Raw genomic sequence first — 17,677 nt, 5'->3', positions numbered from 1 at the left:
TGGCCCATTGACACATGTATCTTGCACAGATACTGTGGATGCCTAATGGCTTGGCCCAGAATTGAATAGAAGGATGGGAGCATCTTAAATTTCACTCTGGAAATTGTGCAGTACCTTAAATGACCCAAAGTTTTCTACTGATGTTAGAAAGAGGAGGTTTTGGATTGTGGAAAAGCTTAGTATCATTTGAACTCATGCTTTATGATGCAAATCTTTGAATAAAATGTACAAGAATCAAAGGATAACTGAAAGATACATAATTGGTATTTATGGACTACAGCACTACCCTAAGTAGATGTTTAACTCCTTGAGGAAGGGACTATCTGATTTTTGTCTTTGTATTGCTAGAACTTGGCATGTTACCTGGCACTTAATAAATGCTTATTGAATTAAATTATGTGCTCAAGGACAAATGTAAAATATATAATCCAGGAAATGTATGATCAGAAAAGGAAATGGTTTCATCATGTAGTAAGAACAAGGGATAATAGGTGTATAGTTCAAATATTGCTTTAATACGCAGGTAATGTAAATGTAAGATGGGTGCCCTCACTCCACTCACTCTCTCAGGGCCAGGCAATCTATACCAACTTTTTAGAGTTGATTAGTCTCTTTTCTCTGCCATTGACTTGAGACTGTATTCCTCCTATATTAGGGGGCTAGTAGCTAGTTTTTTCAGTTGTTTTTTTTTAGCCACTGAACACCAGATCAGCTTTTATAAAAAGATAATTTCTTCAAAAACATAGCAAGAACAAACACACAAACATTTCTCTCAACTCCTTAGGAACAGAATCTAATCCCTGGGTAGGGATAAAGCTCATCCCTCAGCTCAGTCCCTATGTAGCAATGGTCCTACCAAGTTCCTATCATAAGGTGGTTTTGCTGCTGGCTGAGACTGTGGCTCAGACTTCTATCTTTGAAACTGTCACTGTCAGATACTCTACTTCCTGTACTTACAAAGTAAAAAAATGAACATAAAAGGCCAAGGAACAAGGCCTGCTTCTCAAGGGCCATATGGCCTCATGAGGGAAAGGAAGCCCTAAAGGCCCATTCCTCTTACCTCATGTTCTTACCAGCCATGAGTGAAAGAATCATCTCATTCCTCCAGACACAAGTGCAGCAAAGAAAGGTGGCAGTGGCCAGGGCTAGACATTTTGAAGAGTCCAATGATTCTGGTTACACAACTAATGGTAAAAAGCTCCTCTCAACCGCACAGTACCCCAATAAGAAACTGCTACAGAATCTCTGCCTAATCACCATAATTCTCTTACAGGCAAGCAGTTCTACTATCTTTCATATGGATAATAAGATCTTAGCAAACTGATAGGGTCTGTACATTTGCCAGAAGTCTTAGAAGACCTCCACCATGTTAGGTAAATCCCTTATAGAGAATTTTTGGGAGGTTAGAGATAAGAGTTGTGCTGCATGAAAAAAATGTGGATAGGTGGCAATCTATAGCACTTGATAATGAAACTACATCAATGAGAAAACAGATCTATCGAAATTTGGAAATATAAGTTGGTGAGATATAAAGTGAGGATGTTGAACTTAACGATTTTAAAATTTTATTATTTATTTTTAACATTCTTTTTTTTCTTTTGATTTTAATATCATACAATAAAACAGCATAATTTTATCAGTGTACAATGATCAATTTATTAACTTTATCAATAGTCAATATTTTCATAGTTGTTTTTCCTTTCCTGATGATGACATTTAACATTCTTTTAAAAAAAAATAGGGATTCCAAATTCTCTCCCTCCTTCCTCTTCTCCACCCATTGAGAAGGCAAGCAATATGATATCAGTTATATATGTGATATCATACAAAACATACTTCCATATTATAAAAAAGCAAGAAAAATAAATTGAGAAAATTATACTTCAATGAATCCTCTCTTTCTCAGTGGATAGCATTTTTTTGATCATGAGTCCTTTGGAATTGTCTTGGATCATTGTATTGGTCAGAGCAACCAAGTCTTTCATAGTTGTTCATTATTATAATATTGCTGTTACTGTGCACAATAATCTCCTGGTTCTGCTCACTTCCTTTTGCATCAGTTCATATAGAGCTTCCCATGTTTCTCTGAAACCATTGCCCTTCTTATAACACAACAGTATTCTATCCCAATCTTGTTCAGCTATTCCCCAACTGATGAGCATCCCCTCAGTTTGCAATTCTTTTCCACTACAAAAAGAGCTACTATAAATATTTTTGTACATATATGATCTTTTCCTTTCTCTTTGATCACTTTGGGTTACAGAGTGGTATTGATGGGTCAAAGGATATTCACAGTTTTTATAGCCTTATGAGCATAGTTCCAAATTGTTCTTCAGAATGGTTGGACCAGTTCACAAATCCACCAACAGTTCATTAGTGTACCTATTTTCCATCTTCCCAAACCTTCAGCATTTGTCATTTCTGATAAGTGGGAGGTGGTACCTCAGAATGATTTTAATTTGCATTTCTCTAATCAATAGGAATTTAGAGCACTTTTTTATATGACTATGGATAGCCAGAGTTTCTGCTAAGGACTCCTGCTGAGGACTGCCAGGGGCCAGAGCTGCTGGGAGTGCGCTTCCCGGACGCTGGGTGGTTGCTGTGAGTGGGGAGAGGAGGACCTTTGCCTGAGGTAGCCTGTTCTGTTTCAAAGGCTTGAAAATGTGGGTGCTTTCTACTTTATCTACCTGTGCCAATGTCATAACTACTCTGATGGCTTTCACTTTCTGGTTTTGGGACTCAGTCTTTTGGTATCTTAATAAATTTTCCAGCTTATTCCCCCATATGGCAAGCATGATGTATTTTGTGATGGATAATTATATCAGCATATTTGTAATCTCCGTAGGCATTGTGAATATGACATTGCTGATACACATCCCTGGTTCAGACCTCCCTGTTGGAGGCAGAAAGGAGAGAGCCCCCAAGGTCATGAGGCTGTGGCTGCAGCTGCCGTTGACAAAACTCATCTCAGAAGACCTAGGGCAACAGTAGAAGATGGGGGTGGCCTGTCCTGACAGCTTGAAAGGGGCAGGGAAAGCAAAATCAAGCCATTCCCAGAATGTGTCTAGAGCCTTCTTCTCCTGCCTGCCAAGGATTCCTCCTCAGGTCACCCCTGGGGAAGGGAAGGTCCAGAGAATGAGGTAGCCTTTGGCTCCTCAGCCAGAAGGACTATAGAGCCAGGGAGGGAGAAGCCTGGCCAAGGGAATGTCAGCTACCTCCTACTCTCAGACTTCCTCTGGCCCCACATAAGTGGAACTCAATAAATAGTATTTTGTGGAAAAAAAAAGAAAATATAGGAATAAATGGAGCCTTCCTTAAAATAATAGGTAGCATCTATTTAAAGCCATCAGCAAGCATTATATGTAATGGGAGAAAGCTAGAAGCATTTCCCATAAGATCAGGGGTGAAACAAGGGTGTCCACTATCACCCCTCTTATTCAATCTGGTACTAAAAATGTTAGCAGTAGCAATTAGAGAAGAAAAAGAAATCAAAGGAATCAAGTTAGACAAAGAAGAGACCAAGCTATCACTCTTTGCAGATGATATGATGACATACTTAGGGAATCCTAGAGAATCAAGTAAAAAACTGCTTGAGACAATAAATAAATTTGGCAAAGTTGCAGGATATAAAATAAACCCACATAAATCCTCAGCATTCCTATATATTTCCAATGAAACTCAACAGCAAGAAGTAGAAAGAGAAATCCCATTTAAAGTTACTGTAGACATTATAAAATATTTGGGAATCTACCTGCCAAAACAAACCCAGGACCTGTATGATCATAACTACAAAACACTTTTCATACAAATAAAGTCAGATCTAACTAATTGGAAAAATATCAATTGCTCATGGCTTGGTCGAGCTAATATAATAAAAATGTCAATTTTACCTAAATTAAATTATATATTTAGTGCCATACCAATTAATTTACCAAAAAACTACTTTATAGAGTTAGAAAAAATAGTAACAAAATTCATCTGGAAGAAAAATGGTCCAGAATATCAAGGGAATTGATGAAAAGAAATGCTAGGGAAGGTGGACTAGCTTTACCAGATTTCAATCTGTACTATAAAGCTACTTGGTCATCAAAACTACTTGGTACTGGCTGAGGAATAGAGGAGTGGATCAATGGAATAGATTAGGCACACAAGATTCAGAAGTCAATGACTACAGTAATGTATTGTTTGATAAACCCCCAGACCCTGGTTTCTGGGATAAGAACTCACTATTTGACAAAAACTGCTGGGAAAACTGGAATATAGTATGGCAGAAACTGGACATAGACCATTATCTAACACCATATACCAAAATCAAGTCTAAATGGGTTCATGATCTAGGTATAAAGGTTGATACTGTAAGCAGTCTGCTAAAACAAGGAATAGTTTACCTATCAGACTTGTGGACAGGGAATGACTTTATGACTAAACAAGAATTAGAGAACATTATAAAATGTAAAATGGATAATTTTGACTACATGAAATTGAAAAGTTTCTGTGCAAACAAAGCCAATGTAACCAAGATTAAGAGGGAAGTGGGAAATTGGGAAAGAATCTTTACAACCTATGTCTCTGACAAACGACTCATTTCTAAAATATACAGAGAATTGAGTCAAATTTATAAGAATACAAGTCATTCCCCAATTGATAAATGGTCAAAGGATATGAACAGGCAGTTTTCAGAGAAAGAAATTAAAGCTATCTATAAGCACATGAAGAAATGCTCTAATTCACTATTGATTAGAGAAATGCAAATCAAAACAACTCTGAGGTACCACATCTCACCAGTCAGAATGGCTAAGATGAAAAAACAGGAAAATGACAAATTCTGGAGAGGATGTGGGCAAACTGGAACACTAATGCATTGTTGGTGGAGTTGTGAACTGATCCAGCCTTTCTGGACAGCAATCTGGAATTATGCCCAAAGGGCTATAAATTCTTTCATACCCTTTGATCCAGCAATACCACTCCTAGGGTTATATCCCAAAGAGATCATAGAAATGGGAGAAAGACACATATGTACAAAAATGTTTATAGCAGCTCTTTTTGTGGTGGCAAAGTATTGGAAATTAAGGGGGTGCCCATCAATTGGGGAATGGCTGAACAAGTTTTGGTATATGCATGTTATGGAATACTATTGCGCTATAAGAAACGGGGAGCAGGCAGTCTTCATATTTACCTGGAGAGGCTTAAAAGAACTGATGCTGAGTGAGAAGAGTAGAACCAGGAGAAATTTGTACATAATTACAGACACAACGTATGTGTGATGACCAACTTTGATAGACTGGACTCTTCTCAGCAATGCAGGGATATAAGTCAATCCCAAAAGACTCATGATGGAGAGAAAAATGTGCATCCAGAGAAAGAACTAGAAAGAACTAAGTTTATATCCAGGTGGAAGCAAAATACCTGATCTTTTTCATTCTCTTATTTGATTTTATGCCCTCTTTACCATTTTTCATTCCAGCTGGTACAATCCATCCTTATAACCTGACCAATGTATAATGTGAAAGTATTTACAGATCCTATACTTGACTATAAGCCGCCATGGGGGGGACGGAGGGAGGGGGACAAAATGTGAAATTCAAGGAATTGTGGAATTGAATCCTGTAAACTAAAAGGAAACAAACAAATTAATAAATTAAAGAGTTTTTAAAAAGAGGTTATTGGTGGAGTGTTTCAACTTTTATTTGACTCTGTATCTAAGATATCTAGGCAGTTTTTTTTATCATTTCTTGAAATATGATATTTAGGCTCTTAATTTATCATGACTTTCAAGTAGTCAAATCATTCTTAAATTATCCTTTCTCAATCTATTTTAAAGGTAAATTGTTTTTCTGATGAGATATTTTACATTTTCTTCTATTTTTTTTCATTTTTATTGAATTTTTTATTGTTTCTTGAAGTTTAATGAAGTCATTAACTTCTATTTGTCTAAGTGTCATTTTTTTTCCTTTTGGAGGGCAGTTGGGGTTAAGTGACTTGCCCAAGGCCACATGGCTAGCTTTGTGTTGAGTGTCTGAGGCCGGATTTGAACTCAGGTCCTCCTGACTCCTGTGCCACCTAGCTGCCCTCCTAAGTGTAATTTTTAAGGAATCCTTTTCTTCAGTGAGCTTTTTAAAAAATCCCATTTTCCATCTGGCCTTTTCCACTTCTTATGGAGTCTTTTTCTTCAGTGAATTTTTATGTTTCTTTTATCATTTGGCCTATTCTGATTTTTAAGGTATTATTTTCTTCCTATAAATTGTGATTTACTCTAAAAAATTATAGTATTTTTTGTGCCTCTTTTACCAAGATGTTAATTATCTTTTCATAAGTTTCTTATATCACTCTAATTTCTTTTCCCATTTTAGCCTCTACCACTCTTTTCTGTTTCTTTAACTCCTCCAAGAATTCCTATTATATTTGTGTCCAATTAGCATTTACCTCTGAGGCTTTGTTTGTAGTTATTTTTACATTATTGTCTTCTGAGTTTGTATTTTGGTGGTCTTGCCATCATAGTAGTTTTTTATATGTTAGTGCTTTTGTTGTTGTTGTTGTTGTTTGCTCATTTTTCCAGCTTATTTTTTGACTTTGAACTTTATGTTCAAGTTGAGCTCTGCTCACTTGGGGGTGGGGAGGCACTGTTTCAATCTTAAGACTTTTTTGTCCCACTATTTTTAGAGCTAATTGGGGGTAGGGTGGGAGGGTGAGGAGGGGTTTGCAAGTTTTTGGTGCTTCCAGTGTGGTGTGTTCCAGGGAGACGTGTGGTCACTGTTTGCCTGGTCTTTGCTCTGGTCTTTACCCAAGAAGGGCCCCTGCCTTCCTGCAGCCAAAAGTGCTAGAGCCGTGCTTTGAAATTGCAACCGGGGTCACTGCTTCCTTGTGACCTATCACAAGTATTCCTCTCCACCCTGGAATGGGCAATAGACTTGCCAATCAGCACTGCATCTCATGTTACCAAATGGTCCCTTGTAATCTCTTTCTGACCAGTTGTCCAACCCCCTTACTGGCTCTAATCTGAGAGCTCCCAACTGCTGCTGCTATTAACACTCTAATGTCCTGAGGCTGGTGCTGCTGCCGCATGCACTTTGGACCAGCCCCCACCCTGGTGTGATAGACCTCTTCTGTCAACCTTCTAGGTTGTCTAAGGCTAGAAAAAAGTCTCTCTCTTATTGGTTCTGTCCCTCCAAAATTTGCCCTGAGATACTATTTTTAAAGTTGTTTGGAGGGTAATGTTGGAAGGTTTCAGCTGGAAGGGCTCCTAGTTGAATTTGATGATTTTGAAGGTCCCTTCAAGCTCTAAAGCCTATGATGATTTGAACTTCTTGGCAAGTGTGGGAAAAGTGATGAAAGCAATGAACAGCTAATTTTTTAATCTCTTGGGAAGTTTGTATCAATCATTTGAACCTGATAAATTTTATCTCAACATATTTAGAAACAAGCCTCCTGAGATACAAAGCAAACATTATGGAATCAATTTTTTTAAATGGAGGTGAAGCGGGGCAGCCAGGTAGCACAGTGAGTAAGAACACCGGCCCCCGAGTTAGGATAACCTGGGATCGAATCTGGGCTCAGACACTTAGCACCTACCCAGAAACACCTGGCCGTGTAACCTTGACCAAGTTACTTAACCCCAATTGCTTAGGGCTGGCCAGGTGTCACAGTGAGTAAGACCACCGGCCCCAGAGTCAGGAGACCTAGGATCAAATCCAGGCTCAGATTAGCACCACATCCAGAAATAACTGGCCGTGTAATCTTGAGCAAGTTACTTAACCCTAATTGCTTTAAAAAAATAAATAAATGGAGGTGAAGGGTGGTTATTTGTCTTAGAGATGATGGAAAGGATAACTGAATGGAAGAGGCTTGACTAGGGAACAGTTAAAATGAAAGTGATCTGGAATCAATAGTGCTTCATGGTGGCAAAGAAGGAGGAGAAACATAAATTTAAGCTGCATTAAAGAAGCAAAACATCCAGAAAAAGGAAGTTGATCATTCCAATGTAGTGTACTTTTGTCAGACCATATCTGGAGCACTACATTTTGAGAAGTGTATTTTAACATGAAGAAATACCAAATTATTCTACACCTTGGGGGTAGAAGAAGGTGAGAGGAGTAATGCCAGGGAAAACAGGTGGCTAAATCATTCATTCAACAAACATTTTTCAAGCATCTGCTCTCCAGATCTCTTGCCTCATTTTTAGCTCCCCAAATCAAGTTTGTATTCACATTTACTCATTTCTGAATTTCTCTCCCCAATCCAGATTGTAATGAATCACCTGGTATCACATGATGCTGGTAAAAAAAAAAAAGGACAATTTACTTGAAATAGAATGCAGAGTAAATCACAAGAATTAAAGTCAGCTAGCAGGCATTCCATTATCCATTTTCCTACCTCCTCCCAAACTTCCAGGGCACGCAGGCTGTGAGTCTTCTTGGCTTCCACTTTTCAGCCTGGCACCATAAACAAAAGAAAAAATAGGGGAAAACAGGTTTGCAAATTCGCTCACCCGTGCTTCCCTCACTGGTCCATCAGAATAGCAGGTACAAGCATACTTTGGGGATGTTGCAGGCTCCACTCTAGATCACCGCCATAGAGTGAATATTGCAATAAAGCAAGTTTCATGAATTTTTTTTTGTTTCCCAGTGCATATAAAAGCTGTGTTTACACTTTACTGTAGACTTAGTGTGCAATAGTATTATGTCTAAGAAAACAATGCACATACCTTAATTTAAAAATGCTTAATTGCTAAAGAATGCTAATCTTCATTTCAACCTTCAGTGAGACATAATCTTTTTATTGGTGCAGGGTCTTGCCCCGATGTTGGTGGATGCTGAAGGTTGGAGTTGTTGTGGCAATTTCTTTCTTTTTTTTTTTTTTAAAGCAATTTCGGTTAAGTAACTTGCTCAAGGTTACACGACCAGTTATTATTTCTGGGTGTGGTGCTAAGTATCTGAGCCCGGATTTGATCCCCAGGTCATCCCAACACTGAAGTCCGTGCTCTTACTTGCTGAGCCACCTGGCCGCGCCTAAGCAATTGGGGTTAAGTAACTTGCTCAAGGTTCCACGGACAGGTGTTTCTGGGTGGGTGCTAAGTGTCTGAGCCCGGATTCGATCCCCAGGTCATCCCGACACTGGAGCCGGTACTCTTACTCACTGTGCTACCTGGCCACCCCATGGCAATTTCTTAAAATAAGACAACAATGAATTTTGTCACAAAAATTGACTCTTCCTTTCACTTGAACACTTAGAGAGATCATTGAAGGGTTATTAATTAACATAATTTCAATATTGTTGTACCTCAGGGAACAGAGAGACCCAAGGAGAGAGAGCTGGAGAACAGCTGGTGGGTGGAGCCATCAGAAAATTATGCAATATTCATTAAGGTTGCTGTTTTATATGGGTGTAGTTCATGATGCCCTAAAATAATTGCAATAGTAACATCAAAGATTGCTGATCACAGATTACCATAACAGATTTAATAATAATGAAAAAGTTTGAAAGATTGTGAGAATTACCAAAATGTGACACAGAGAACACATGCTGTTGGAAAAATGGTACCAATAGGCTTGTTCTAAGCAGGATTGCCGCAAACCTTCAATTTGTATAAAAGCACAATATCTGTGAAGTGCAGTAAAGCAAAGCACAATAAAATGAGGTATGCCTGTAATCTGTTTTGGGAGCACTGATAGCAGTGGCATAGGATGCACAGGATTCTTTAGCCTAGGGGGCTGTTATGAAACCCTGGCCCTTGTTCTGGTCATCATTAGTGAGGTCTGGGACAAGATCTCAGAATCCATCATTTGGAGCACTCTGAGATTCCCCTCGAACTCTCAGCATCTTTCTGTCATTTGTCTTCTTCAGCTCCCCTGTAATCTACCTTCCTGATTCCCCCAGTGCTCTTTCCAACATCTTTTCCATCTCAAAGACATCCTAGGCTGTGTGTCCCCTACATGCCCCCCTGCCCCAAAGACAAGGCAGAGATTTGTTGGTCCCAAAGTCTTGTGGGAATGTGTCTTCTGGAGAGACTTGATACATCTTTAGTGTACTGTGTTAGGCATTGGGGACAGGAGAGATGGGGAAAGGGAGAGGTGATACAAAAATAAGTATGTGCACACACACTGAACTAGATTTGTGATTTCATTGGTATAGTAAACTCCTTGTGAGGAAGGTCCATCTGCCAACTGTTCAACTTATGGTCTTCAAGAGTTACCTAGACCATTGAGAAGCTAATTGACTTTCCTAGTCACTTAGCCAATAGGTGCCAGAGATAAGGCTTTTCAACCCAGGCCTTAATTAAGGCTCATTATTCATTATGTTTCACTGCCTCTTCTCTCTTCCATTCTCTATTTTCTATAATACTGTATGATATATGATAATGCATCCTCTCCTCCCTCCAGTCTAGCTGCTCTCACTCACAGCTTTCTGTGGGCTCTGCTCCACCCTTCAGCAAGCTCTTCCCACCACAGGCTCCATGTGATTGCATTCAGCCTATTAGGTGTCAGGGTACATCTTCAAAGCAGGGAAAGTCTTCAAATTCCCTTAGGATTATTGAGGGGCAGGAAAGATCTTCAAATTCTCATTACCATTACAGATGCTGGCAGAGATGGAGGCAGAATGGTGGTGGGGTAGCATGGTGGGGAAAGCATATGACTTAAAGGTAGAATACATGTGCTTAAATTCTGGCTCCAAAACTTATTAGCTCATTACCCTGGATAAGTCACAACCTCTTTGAGCCTCACTTTCTGTATGTGTGAAATGGGAATGAAACAGTGCCAGTCATAATGTTGTTATGAGGATCAAATGATATAATGTATGTAAAGCATTTTGCAAAACTTAAAACTGCATGTATCTAAGTGTGAACTATGAAGTACTTTCTGGGTCTCTGCTACCTAATCTGTAAAACGAAGATAATCCTTCTTCATAGAGTTGATATAAGGAAAGAGCTTTGTAAAAGCAGGATGTTATTTAAGTGTGAAGTTTTATGATTATTATGAGGCAGCAGAAGCAAAAATACAGGATTGGAATATCAATGAAACCAACTGGAATTGAAGATCAGGGCTAGCTAGGCCTAGAATAGAAGCAACAAGTGACCTTTGGGTAACATCTAAGTTTGGGGGTGCTGCACTGGAGATACAACACTCAGGCAGACACATTGTAATATCAATTTGGTAATTTCTTTGAACTTGGCTCTCTGGGGTTGTTTCTGGAGGCTTCTGGAAGAGAAAAGTTAGAAGTCCATCAGTCTTGTTTTGTGCAGATAGGAGGAAATGCTGGGGTGGGTTGGGGAGCAGAGTCTAGGTGACCTTGGAATGCCCAGCTGCTCCCTTCCACCCATTCCTTTAGGAGAAGCTCTGAGGGCTCTGCTGGAGATAAGAATGAAGGGATTATGCTAGTGAGATGCAGAGCAGATGGAAAGAGCTTTGATTCTCACTTCCTTCCCCTCACTTCCCTTGAAGGGAGATTAGCTCAAAGCTTCTATTACCCTTAAGTTGGTGGACAATTTCTTCTCCTTTCTAGAGAGGGCTGACTCAAGGGGAAGAAACCAAATGTATTCCCTAATGCCAAACAGCTCAGGAAGCTGTTTTCATATAAATGATTTCTCCTACTTTACCATTATTAATAGTATTACTAATTAACTAGGCTCCCCTTTATGTGAAAGAAATTTTTGTCTAGTGCAATTAATGATTGAGAGAGAGTAAATATCTAGAAGAGTTTTTGATCTCTGTAGAGACGGGATACCTCCCTGCTTCAGTGGCTGAGGCATGAGGAGAGAAGAGCAGACATTTGGAAGGCCCAAAAGCAATGGAGACATAGTGACAACAGGTCTCTAGGTAATTGTGTTTCCTTAAACAAGGGTCCAGACATAGGTTCCCAAAATGGGCAATACTGCCCCCTGGGGGACACAGGACACAGAATGATCCAGGGGGGCAGTGGTAGCCTCGGGTGCTTTGAATAAAAATAAAGGGTGGTGAAAGAATAAGGAAAGAAGATGAGAAAATTTTGAAAAAGCATTTGTACATGTTTCATCTGTTGTGTAACAGAGTTAAAGTCATAGTGATTACATTATTTTCCAATTATTACATTATTTTCCAAATAAACACACAAAATACAAGTTATAACTGATCAGTGATGTTGCAGCATTGACAGGAAGTATTGGCAGCAATATGTGCATGTAATGACTTGTTTCCAATACAATACTATAAGGTTACATGATGCAATAATTTGTCATCAAAATTTCAATGCAGGAAAAAAGCACAAATTTACAATAAAATATTAAATTTAAGATGCGTCATTTTAAAATATTTTATATTTTTTAATTATGCAAATTTTTAAAATTAAAGGGTTATAGAAAGTAGATTTCCAGTAGGGCACTGAGTAATATTTTTTGAAAGGGTGTGGTAGGCCAAATAAGTTTGGGAACCTCTGGTCTAGAAGATGGAGGGATAGGGAATGAGCCCCCAAATTTTGTGGGTATAGGGAATTCCCAGATGAGGGGACTCCCTCTACCATTGCAGGTTGGTATCTTTGATGCAATTTATAATCTATAGATAATTGTTTAGGACAATGAGAAGTTCAGTGACTTGCCCAGGGTCACATAGCAGTATATATCAGAGACAGGGCTTCAACCCAGTTCTGACTTCAAGACTAGTTCTTTATCCAGAAAAAAAAAAAATCATGCTTCCTACGGGGTTCCTACCTCTTAAACCTCCTGCTATAAGGAAAATGTTTCTCAGTTCCTTATATTCCCTCACTTAGGAGCAGCCTTCAAAGAGGCTGCCCTCATTAAAACCTTATATGTGGGAACTCCTATCACTCATCATGTGTGAAGACCTGGTTTGGAACCAGAAGATTCCCAGGGTTCTCTTGGTGGGAGGGAATCTGCAGCCCCCTGATCACCAATCAAAGCATCTCTTAACCCACACAACTGCTAGACAATGAAATAGGAAAGATTAAAAGACTTGAACTGGGTGTCAGTATACCTGCTTTCTGTTTGTACCTGGCCCTAAAGGGCACCTCGAGCGTCTCACTACCATCTGGTGCCTTTTTCTGATTACTCCACTGTGGTTTCTAGCTCTGGATTCTTTAAAATCTCCATTTCTCCCAGTGTGGTTCCCATATCTCTTGTGCCTCCTAAGAGTGTGTGTATGTGTGTGTGTGTGTGTGTGTGTGTGTGTGTAAAACCAGGAAGAGGGAAGGGGAGAGACAGACAGACAGAGACTCAGAGACAGAAAGAGACAGGTGGAAAACTGTGTCTAATAAGTGATAGCACCTCTTACGTGCAACAATGTGGTAATTTACCAGCCAAATGGTTCCCTCATGCCCTGAAAGTGTTAATTCCCCTGGCAGGGCTAAGGCTTTACTCCCAGCAGAATATCTCACTCTGCCTGGCTTGCTCTAGGATCAGGCCTGTTGTTAATAAGTAATGACAGCTCTGCTCTGCGGTTCAGTCTCCCGGGGTTTTGTGTCAGAAATGTCTTCCTTCGCTGTTCTTGCAGCTGACAGTATCCAGTTCACTGGCAGACTTTGTGTGTTCTGGTGTCCCCCATTTCCTCGTCTCCACAATAGAGCACACAGAATACCACCTTCTGCCCAAGGCAAGGGGGAATGGTGGGGCAGGTCCGTCCCTTTTCTGAAAGGGAAATGGGTGCTCCTTCTTGGGTGAGGATGACACATCACCCAAAAAGGTTCTGGACAGCAGCCCCACAGTGGATTTCTCATCTCCTTATGACATTCTTTCTGATGAGTCAGTCAGAGGAACCCAGGAAACCAAACCCTGCCTACCTCATTGGCATGGCTTCTGAAATTCATAAAATTATGAAGATAGGAGACTTGCTGAAGTCATCTCAGTTCATGCCCTGCTCCGCAGGGAAGATGGCCTCTAAAATCAGAACTAATTACTGGCAGGTTGTAATAAATGACATTTTAAAGTTAATGGATCTCACATGAGGGTCTCTCTGACCACTGTCCTACATTCCAGGCACAATGAGAATGTGGGTCAACATCCACCCAAAACTATAATAGCTCATGAACTGTCCTAGACAAATATATTTCTTAAAAAAAAAATAAGATTGGGTCTCCCCAGTTCTCCCAGGCTAGAAATGTAGGGCTAATCATGGGTCCATTCCCACTGCTGATAATTATAGTAGTTTTTATCTCTGTTTTTTTTTTCCAATGTGGGCCAATTTATCCTTCCTTAAGCAACTTGATTACTGCCCTACCCCCCCCCCCCAACCCATGGGGCTTACCATATTGGTGCTGGATTTAATTCAGAAACCTGCTTGGCTTTAGCCCAGTGCAATTCAGAATTCCCAAAACTCAAACTATATGCCAGCCTCAGCCCCCCCAGTAGCTGAGATTACAGGTGTGCACCACCATACCAAGCTTTCACTTTTAAAATAAATTTTATCAATGTCTTTTGTTTTCATTTGTCGTTTCTAGATATAATACTCCTTTCTTATTTCATAGAAAAATTAAGCAAAACCAAAGCATTTGTAAGCATTTCTTGTTCTCCCAGTTGCTAGACACAGGGTTGGGGGAACCTGTGCCCTCAAGGACACAGGTGGCCTTCTAGGCCCTTGGGTGTAGCCTTTTGACTGAGTACAAATTTTACAGAACAAATCCTCTTATTAAGGGACCTAGAGAGGACTTGAGAACCTAGAGAGTCATATGTGGTGTCAAGGCTGCAAGTTCCCTACCCCTGTCTAGAGCCTTCCCTGATAAGATAGCTTCCTGTCTCCTTTGCATTCATCTTGTGTGTCCCTGCTTATTTATATGTTTTCTTTCCTATTCCTGTAAGCTCCTTGAGGTCAAGTGCTTGTTTTTCCCCTTCTTTGAGTCCTTAGTTCTTACCCAAGCTTTGTACAAATTAAGAGTTTAATGAATGCTTGTTGGTTGATTTACTGTCTGCGACCCCATTTACAACATTCTGCACCTGTAGTTCCTTACTTTGCTGAAAGATGGGGCCAAGCTTGTTCATTATGTTATCTTACTTTTTACCAGCCAACTAGAAGACACATTAGTTCAAAGAAAAAAACCCAACACATTTAATTAAGCATCATAGCAAGATAAGTGACCAGAAAGATGTGATCAGGTGAGCTACTATCTCTGCTTCTCTGGTCCCTCTGCTGTATAAACTCTCTGAGTTGCTGTTTCTCTCTGCTGCCATAGGCTGATCTTTGCTTCTTATATAGCTTCTTCCACTTCATAGGGAAGCATCTACCAGCTCCTTGACTGTTCAAACTCTGGGTACCATCTTTTGTGACACAGATATCAACTGGCTACACCCAGTCAGCCAGCTAGCTTAAAATGTCCTTAGGTATCTTTAAATTTGTCTTTTGAGCTACTTTTCCTCTTACTGGGATTGAACCCCTTGGTCCAGTCTCCTAACTTTTTCTTAAACTTGGAAAATTCCTTTCAACCCCTATTTGTTAATGTCCTTTCAAAACATATCGGGTACTCTCTTTAGCAAAACTGCAAGAGATGTGCATAGAGTTAGGATGGCAAGGTTCTTTTAAAAGCTCATAATGTCCCCTGTTTGCTATGTAAACCAATTTGGGGCAAGATAGAAAGGGCTAGGTAGAGCTGGGCAGAGTCAGTGGCCCACTGTTTCTTTGTTGTGCAGCAACAGAATCACTGGGTCCACTACAAGAGGATTCTTTTGTCAGCATTTAGCAGGATTTGCTTGAAGGAAGCTCTTCTTCTGTCTGGTTAAAATCAGTACAGGTGGCACGTTTTTCAAATTCACTACCTAGAATAAATATGCTAACTGGATGTTAGAGTACAGAGAGTTCTCGCTTTACATAAATTCACATTACACAAATTTTTAAGAATTGATTGTAAAGAATTACAAAAGAAACCTCATTCCAAAAAACTCACCTGCACAATACTGTTCTTTTTTTGTACCCACTCTGTGCTCTACACCCTCCCCCTCCCCAAACCAAACAAACTAAAGAAAAAAAAAACTAGCAAAACTCTCCAAATGAAAGCAGAATAGACATGCAGAGAAATGCTACTTGTCTGGGGGATTGGCTTGAGATCTCCAGTGGGGAGAGAGGATACCTTTGCTTCTAAGGGTCTGTCTTACTTCCGTGCTTGGGTACCACTCCCCAACAAGTCCTTGACCCCTATGCCAGCCCTCTCCCATGAGGAGAGAGGCTTCCTTCCTGCCTTCCCCCATGCCTCCCCTTCCCACTCTGAGGGCAAATTGACAGTATGTAAAAATCGCTTTACCCCAAAACTGTTTGTAGTTAGAAAAAAAGAAATAAGCAGGAACCTAAGTGGTCTCCACCAGGGGGAGCTCTAAAACGTCATATTTCCCATGCCCTAACCTCCAGGTTCTGAATGAACGTTATCTATTTTTTCCTTAGTATAGAGCTTACGTGACATAGACACCCAGCATGTAGCATGGATCTGTAGATAGATCTAGAATCCCCTACCCCACATGCCAAGGAAACTGGAGTTCCACCCTTGTGGCTATGTGAGCCTGGGAGAGTCGCTTTTGTTGGCCTCAGTTTCCTCATCTGTAAAATGAGCTGGAGAAGGACATGGCAAACTACTGCAGTATCTTTGCCAAGAAAACCCCACATAGGGTCACAAAGAATAGGATATGACTGAAAACAACTGAACAACAAATCCAGTTATTCCCTGTGATAGTAATGGCAATTAAAGATTCCCCTGTATTGGCTTGGTTTTCAAATTGATTGTGTTAAAACCCAGAGCTTGTTAATCCCACCTGTGGGATGGACTTGTTGATGTGAAAAGAGAGTCCTGAACTGGGAGGAGCTGGTGACTTAGATTTGGAGAGACAAGAGAGAGGCAGAAGAACTTTTTTTGGAAGCAGCACCTCGTGGAGAGAGAGAGACTAAGAGAATTGCTGGTGGCTGCTTTGAATTGCCCTGGACTTTTGAGACCTGCCCCCTGAGCTGCCAAGGACTGAGGAGACATGGCTGTTTTGCTGGTACTTTGTCTGTCTGTTTTGATGTTCTTTTGCCAGATTTGTCCACTGGTGAAAGACAGTCCTGTTGTTGAAGAAGTCCTGGAACCTGGCTTTTGGTTAAGAAGCCCTGAGACTGTCCTGCAGACAGAGAGTGAATACTGTCCACTGGTGAAGGACAGTGCTGTGTTGCAGGGGTCTGGGAACCTTTCTGTTGGTTCAGAGCTACTGAGACTGTCCTGCAGACAGAGAGTGAATACTGTCCACTGGTGAAGGACAGTGCTGTTGTTGCAGGGGTCTGGAGACTGTCCTGCAGACAGAGAGAGAATACTGTCCACTGGTGAAGGACGGTGCTGTTGTTGCAGGGGTCTGGGAACCTTTCTGTTGGTTCAGAAGCCCTGAAGAAGGATTTTCTTGTTGTATGTTTACAGAAATCCTGGGAGAGGGTTTTGCTAATGTTTTCAGGGGTTCTAGGACTGTTCTACAGACAGAGGATGAATTAATGAAGGGACTGGCAATGTATCTTGTGGCCTTGCTAAGCCTTGTCTCCCCAGGAACTAAGATTGCTGAGAACTTGCCTCGTGTCAAGATGAAGAAAAGACCTCCATTTGAGTATTAAGTGCTGTGCTTAAACTTGATGTAACTCTGGGGTAGATTCAATTGTGATCCAGGGGTGGGGAACTTTTGACCTTTTGGTGCTTTGTGATTGACAAATGAAGGTACTTTACTTATGTTTGGAAACTAATCTCCATTTGAGAAGAGGGG

Source organism: Petaurus breviceps, unplaced genomic scaffold, assembly GCF_028583685.1.
Source record: "Petaurus breviceps papuanus isolate PSGF00001 unplaced genomic scaffold, PetGlider_PUasm1.0 90700, whole genome shotgun sequence".
Taxonomy (NCBI): Eukaryota; Metazoa; Chordata; class Mammalia; order Diprotodontia; family Petauridae; genus Petaurus; species Petaurus breviceps.
This window is presented reverse-complemented; position numbering follows the sequence as displayed.